This window comes from Cynoglossus semilaevis, chromosome 1, assembly GCF_000523025.1.
Source record: "Cynoglossus semilaevis isolate Cse_v1.0 chromosome 1, Cse_v1.0, whole genome shotgun sequence".
Lineage (NCBI taxonomy): Eukaryota > Metazoa > Chordata > Actinopteri > Pleuronectiformes > Cynoglossidae > Cynoglossus > Cynoglossus semilaevis.
The window spans coordinates 14,207,440-14,213,690 of NC_024307.1; the positions used below are offsets into that span (position 1 = coordinate 14,207,440).

Here is a 6,251-nt window from a genome sequence, read left to right on the forward strand (position 1 = left end):
CAAAAAGTATTTTATATGAATATTTCTGTTTTGCATGGTTCTCATCAAAATATGGCGTTTTGAAAACATTTTGGATTTATTTTTTTTAATATTTCGGCAAAACCCAAACTTTTGGTCAGATGTAGAAAGTACTGAAAAACATTTTTGAAAAATTCTATTTTTTTTTCATGTTTCTCATCAAAATATAGCTTTTTAACAAGATTTTTGGAAATAAAAATTTTCGTTTTTTTTTGGCAAAACCCAATTTTTTCTTCAAATGTTAAAAATTTTAAAATTAATTTTTGATTTTTTTTTCAAAATTTCATCTTTTTTGCATGTTTCTTAACCAAAGTTTTGGGATTTTTTTCTGAATAGTTCGGCAAAATCCAAACTTTTGGTCAAATGTAGAAAAGGTTTTTTGAAAAAAAGAATTCCAAACTTAATTTATATTGCATTGTTTTCATCAAAATATACATTCTGAAATTTTTTTTGAAAATTTTTATTTGGAATTGAAAAAAAATTAGAAAAAATGTTTTTTTGGAATTTGTCGTCAAAACCCAAATCCTTGGTAAAATGTTGGAAATTTATAAAAAAAAATTGGGAATTTTTCCGAAAAACCCAAAAAGGGTTAGGTTTAGGGTTAGGGTTCACCTGAGGTTAGGGTTGGAGTTAGTCAGGGTTAGGGTTGGAGTTATGGTAGGATTAAACAAAACCAAATTTTTTGTCAAAAGTTATAAAGTTTGATGAAACTTTAAGAATTTGAAATTGTATCTATTCTGCATGTTTTTATCATAATATAGTGTTTAAAACATTTTTTTTTAATTTTTCGGCAAAACCCACACTTTTGTCCGATGTAACACCATTTTGATAACATTTGTGTTATATATATAACATATAAATTTGGGATGGAAAAAGTACTGAAAAAATATAATTAACTAAATATTAATATTAGTATATTGTCTTTGCTTAAATTTAACTAAAGTAAAAGTAGCCATTTAAAAATCTTCTCAAGTAAAAGTAAAAAATACTGCCACTAGTTGCTTTTAATCAACAATTCAAATACAAGTGGTATAGTTGAGAATTCTCTGATCCATTTGAACGCTTCTACTAAAAATTCAATCCACCAAAAACAATTTTCTGGTTTTGTCTTTTACATAAATCTTTGAAAATTGATCATCAGTATGATTTAAATATTAAAGCATTTCTTTAGGTCTTCCATCGACTAAAATCTTCATTGGAAAGTTGATGGATTACCGTGCTTGAAATATGCTTTCTAAAAACTGCTTTGCGCCCCCTATCTTTAGTGAACAGAAGCTCACTAAAGATTTTTTTCCCGTTGTAAACAGAGCTAAAACCCACATTTACTCCTTACTTGTCTGTGAGCTGGTTCATGAAAACACCGAGGATGTGTGTGACAATTAACAACCTGCTCCAGAGCACAGGGCTGTAAGAAAAGAAGTGCACGGGTGGAGGTGGAGAGGTGAGGCGGAGAAGGAGTGAGAGGTTGAAGTGAGAGGAAGATGGGCAGATGAAGAGTCTTGAGGAAAAAGAGCTCTTTCTCACTCATCTCTCTCTGGAGGGGACACCATTCTCTCTTCCTTTTTCTTGGTAACCTCCTTAGTGGCTATGGGAGCGCATCCTCCCAGAATGTCACACATCGACACCAAGCCTCCCTCCTTCCTCAAGATGGCCATCTTTGAAGAGCATCATTAAAGCCCTCCTGTGGGGGAGTCAAGAATATAATGTGAGAGGGGCCACCTTCTAAAAAAAGACGCCTGATGGAACCTTTTCTACTGGTGCTGTCCCCTCATTAACACCCTCCTCTGCTCTGCACCACCTTTAAACTTCAATCTCACTTCTTCTTCTTCTTCTTCATCATCTTCATCTTCAGTGTCAGGTAGCTGCTGTTCTCCACCTCACCCTTTACTGGTGACTGTGGCAGTGAGGTGACGTCCTTCAAATCTCCACCTCCACTGAGGAAGATTGACGAGAGGGTAAGAATGTGTGGCTAAAATATTTAGGCAAAAAAGCATAAAAGTAAGTAGGATGGGAATGGCTAAAAAAAAAAGCAAACATAACTTGATTACGGGCACAAATAAAAAATAATAATAATAAAACAATTACAAAATATCATCTCAAATAAATTAAGAAAGAAAATCATCCAGGAGCCAAGTAAATAGTTTCAAGCAAATCATTTTAGATACAATTTGAAATTTTGATAATAGCTGAAGCTACAACTAAATGTAAACACTTCAAAATCTGGTGAATATGTTGATTTAAAAAAAAACTATAAAAACAGTTGAAAGACCATGAATGATAATTAAATGTGCCTAAATTGGTCCATGAACCAGAATTTGCTGAAAACTGATTAAAATACATTTCAGTTTTTCAAATTCAACAATATTTGTAGAATTACGTTTTTGTTCCAGTGCTGCTTTCACTAAATTGTTTTATGTCACATCTGAATGCCTGATAGAAATGTGTCAACATTTACATTTTCTATGAATTTGGCCTCAGACATTCGACTTGGAGACAGTATTGTTAACTCTGTGTTAAAAAAGATCGAGTATTTATACGTTATCAGAGCTGCGGTTCCGTTGACAGAAGGTTCTGGAAAAATACAATACATCTTGACAGAAATCTTTAGTTTCTAAATGGTTTTTTATTACAAAATTGTAATATTTCTCTCCTTCACCTCCTCGTCCACTACCTCCATCTCCCGTGAGGAGTAACGGTGACAAAAGACCCTGGAGGGGGAAGAAAGTTCTCTCCTCCAGCCCACCGTCGTTCCATTTCTGCAGCCTGTCAGAGCACTGGGCTTTTCATCTGAAAAGATAAACACATTTCTCTCCTGCAGGCAGCGCCACACCATTTCTGTCTCCCATTTTCTCCGTCCGTCCTCTTTCTATGCACCTCTCTCCCCTTTCTTTTCTTGCCCCCTGGCAAGTGGGAAAACTGTCCTTGGTGGGATTCTGTTTTTCAAAGGAATCAATTCTCCTTTGTACACACTTGATCTGACCCTGTGACAGGCATTAAGTGTGTCTTCTGCCTGATACACAGGGGCTCGTGTTCTGTGTGCTGATGGACACGGCCCATTATCACACACACACACACACACACATACACACACGTAATACAAAGAGCTGCAGACAAGCGTGGACATACTGCAAATTTGTGTACATACACATGCCATAATAACCTCACACACTATGTGTGTGCGTGGGGGGGGGGGGCTGGGGTCTGAGCGTGTGTGTAGAATAATGGGTGAGTGAGGGCCGTGTGTTAGTGATTTAGGACCATCAGATACGTCCTGCTGTGAACAAACGAATGGCTTTGACAAGACCAGCGAGAAGGTCGGAGGAGGTCGGAGGAGGTCGGAGGAGGTCGGAGGAAGGAAGGGTTCAAAACCAAAGACGCCCGAGTGGAAAACCGGAGGACTGTGATTAGATATTTAACACCAAACACACAGCGGCGAATCACAGAGAAACATCTGTGAGGTCAGAGTCGCAGGTAAACATGCAGCCGTGTGGATCATTGGGACGATTCAAAAGATTCGCAAATAAATAATGTTTAAAGTCAAAGAAGTCCAAGTCTGTGACGTCCTTTTTTTGTTGACTCACCTGCACGACATGAAGCAGCCGAGTATTTTTAGAGAATTTTTCAGACTGTTTCATCACTTTTTAATGTATTTTCTCAAATATACTGTACCTGAACTCACTTTCAGCTCTTTTCTTGGTCATTGTTATAATTATTAATGTTATCTATCGTGGCTCTGTACAAATTAGCTAACTTCTTTTTGAGACATCATTTGACTTTTTTTTTTTTAAATAATGTTTGGACACTTTTGTCAGTTTACTTCGAACTGAAATTTGCTTAGTACGTTTGATTTGTGTTCAAATTTTGTTATTTTGAATGAAATCTGATGCAGAAATGCCTCCATTATAACTTTATAACAGCCTATTATCTGAAGGCAGCAGTTGGTGCGGTGACTTTTTTTAAGTTCAGTCATACACAATGAACAAGGACAAACTACAAAGTAAAACTGTCAATAATGAAGTGCAAAACTGACAGTGCATTTGAATGTTTTTTATTTTTTATTTTTTACACACTGAAGTGGTCGTTTCTGTGTAATAGGTTTCAGAAATGACGGGATGGAAATCAATTCACCAAAATTGTTTTGCATTGAAAAATGAAAATGACTATGAGGCTGGTGAAGACGTCATTGTGATTTTGACAAAGACTTAATCATAAAGTTGAGAGTCTGAAACATTAAAAAAAAAATCTGTTTACTTCTGTTTCTTTTTCATTTTTTTCTTAATTGGCTGCAAACAATGCAAATTAAAAAAAAACATCTAAATTAAACTGTTTTTTTTTTTGCACGGAATAAATAATTTAAAATAATTTAAAGTGAGAATGTTTATGAAAAATTCAAAACGTTATTTTACAGCCTGGCTGTTACTGGAGCATCAGGTTGACACTGACACTGACGAGTCTCCAAAGTTGTAATTATTATTTTTTATTCTATTAGAAACTATTTCAGATGAGTTCAAAGTTCCGCTGCCTTAACAGAAGATAACACATTATATACATTTCCTTTAATAACCAGGTGTGGTTAAAATCTGATGCACAGATTGGTTGGTCTAAAAGTCAGAAGTTGTCATTTTAGGAGACAGAGTTGAGTCGGCCTTGATTTTAGTCCTCAGAGAAGAATAAACCCGTGTTCTTGTTCTATTCTGTCTTCTACCTGCTCTTTGTCTCTTTAATTGTCTCTGATTTATCCTTGTTGGCGTGTCGTGCTGCAGATACAAAAAACCAAGAGTCTTGAAAAGGCAAAAAAAGAGAAAAGAGGCCGAAATTATAAAAAAAAAACCCAGAGTGAAGGGAGACGGCTGGAAGAATGCATTTGATTAGCGTAAGTTTGCTGCTGGTGGCGGTTTTCTTCTGAGAGCCGCGCGGCCATTGTGTTCCCGGTGCATGTGCGAACGTTAGTGCAGCTAAAAAAAGAGATCCACGTGGAGAAGCAGGCGCAGTGACATTTCCTTAATCAAATATGGCAATCAGGAGGGCCAACCGACGGCATAGCATTTGCAATCCCCCTTTTTAATTCATAATCAAAAGCTGAGCAAATGAGGCAGACATTGAGAACTGAGGCTGGTGGGTGGGAGTGGAGGTGGGCGGAGGTGAGGGAGTCAAGCGGGGGGAGGGGGAGAGAGAGAGAGGGGGAGAGAAGGGGAGACAGAAATGCAGGTCATTACATTTCTTTTTACTGGCCCTGACGAGAGCCATGTAGAATTAATCAGAGGCCATTAGGCTGTATTTACTCACTGCTGCAGGGACTGGAGCCTCTTCCTCTGGATACAAACCCTGACATGATCCTGCTCTGCATGGAGCCTGGAGCCTGGAGCCTGGAGCCTGGAGCCTGGAGCCTGGAGCAGGAGAGGGAGAGAGAATCAGGTTACAACCAGACTGATCACAAATAGTTGGGTGTCATTATTTTACAGGATATATTGTTTGTTTGTTTTTTAAATCACAGGGTGTGACGTCCACCGAGGGTCAGTGTTGGATGTTGACTTACAGCTCAGATCATACAACATAACTCTCCCCCGTCTCCCTCCTAATGGACTGTTGTCATTACTCACCCCCCGTCCTGCTGCTGCTAAAATCTCAGCAGTAATGGATGGGACTCCTAAATATAGCCTGACTCTAAGTGATGACAAAATACAACCTGTGAGAGCAGGAGCCGAGCTGAAAGTTGGATTATCTTAGAACCAGAGTCTTTTCAATATTTAATACCAGTGATATTTATGCTGGGAAAAAAAGACATGCAAAGGCAGTGATGGTCCACGTGGGTCAGTGTGTAGTGGGCCGTCCCTGGTTTGAAGGTCGAATCATTGACCTTTGCATACGGCTGTACATTCCAGTAGACTACAGTAAAAAAAAAAAACAGGAAAAGAAGAAAGAAAAGTAAAAAAAGACACAGGTTCAATAGTAGTAATAGAATAAACAGGTGAGGAAGGAGGAGGAAGAACATGATGATTAACCCTTGTGTAATGTTCATATTGTTGTTACTCAGCCAGTGTTTGTGGGTCTGATGGACCCGTTGCATTTTGTGGCTTTTGATGCCTCACAATCAACACTTTTATGTTAAAATACTGAACAGATGTTTACCTTATCCCAATTACAAGCAGTATAAACAATATATATGGTTAATATTTGCCCTTTACCTTTGTTATACCTACACTCTGTCCTCCTCCTGTCTAGGCCTGCTGTGT

General features: G+C 37.8%; 1 long non-coding RNA gene across 1 annotated transcript in view; it reads right to left on the reverse strand.

The window, feature by feature from the left end:
- Positions 1 to 3,899: 3,899 nt before the first annotated feature.
- Positions 3,900 to 6,251, reverse strand: part of LOC112487949 (uncharacterized) — a 16,922-nt gene continuing 14,570 nt past the window's right edge. The window contains exons 3-4 of the long non-coding RNA XR_003051541.1: positions 5,305 to 5,405; positions 3,900 to 5,130 (exon numbers count right to left, since the gene is read on the reverse strand). This is a non-coding gene — a long non-coding RNA (uncharacterized LOC112487949). The remainder of the gene's footprint in view (positions 5,131 to 5,304; positions 5,406 to 6,251) is intronic.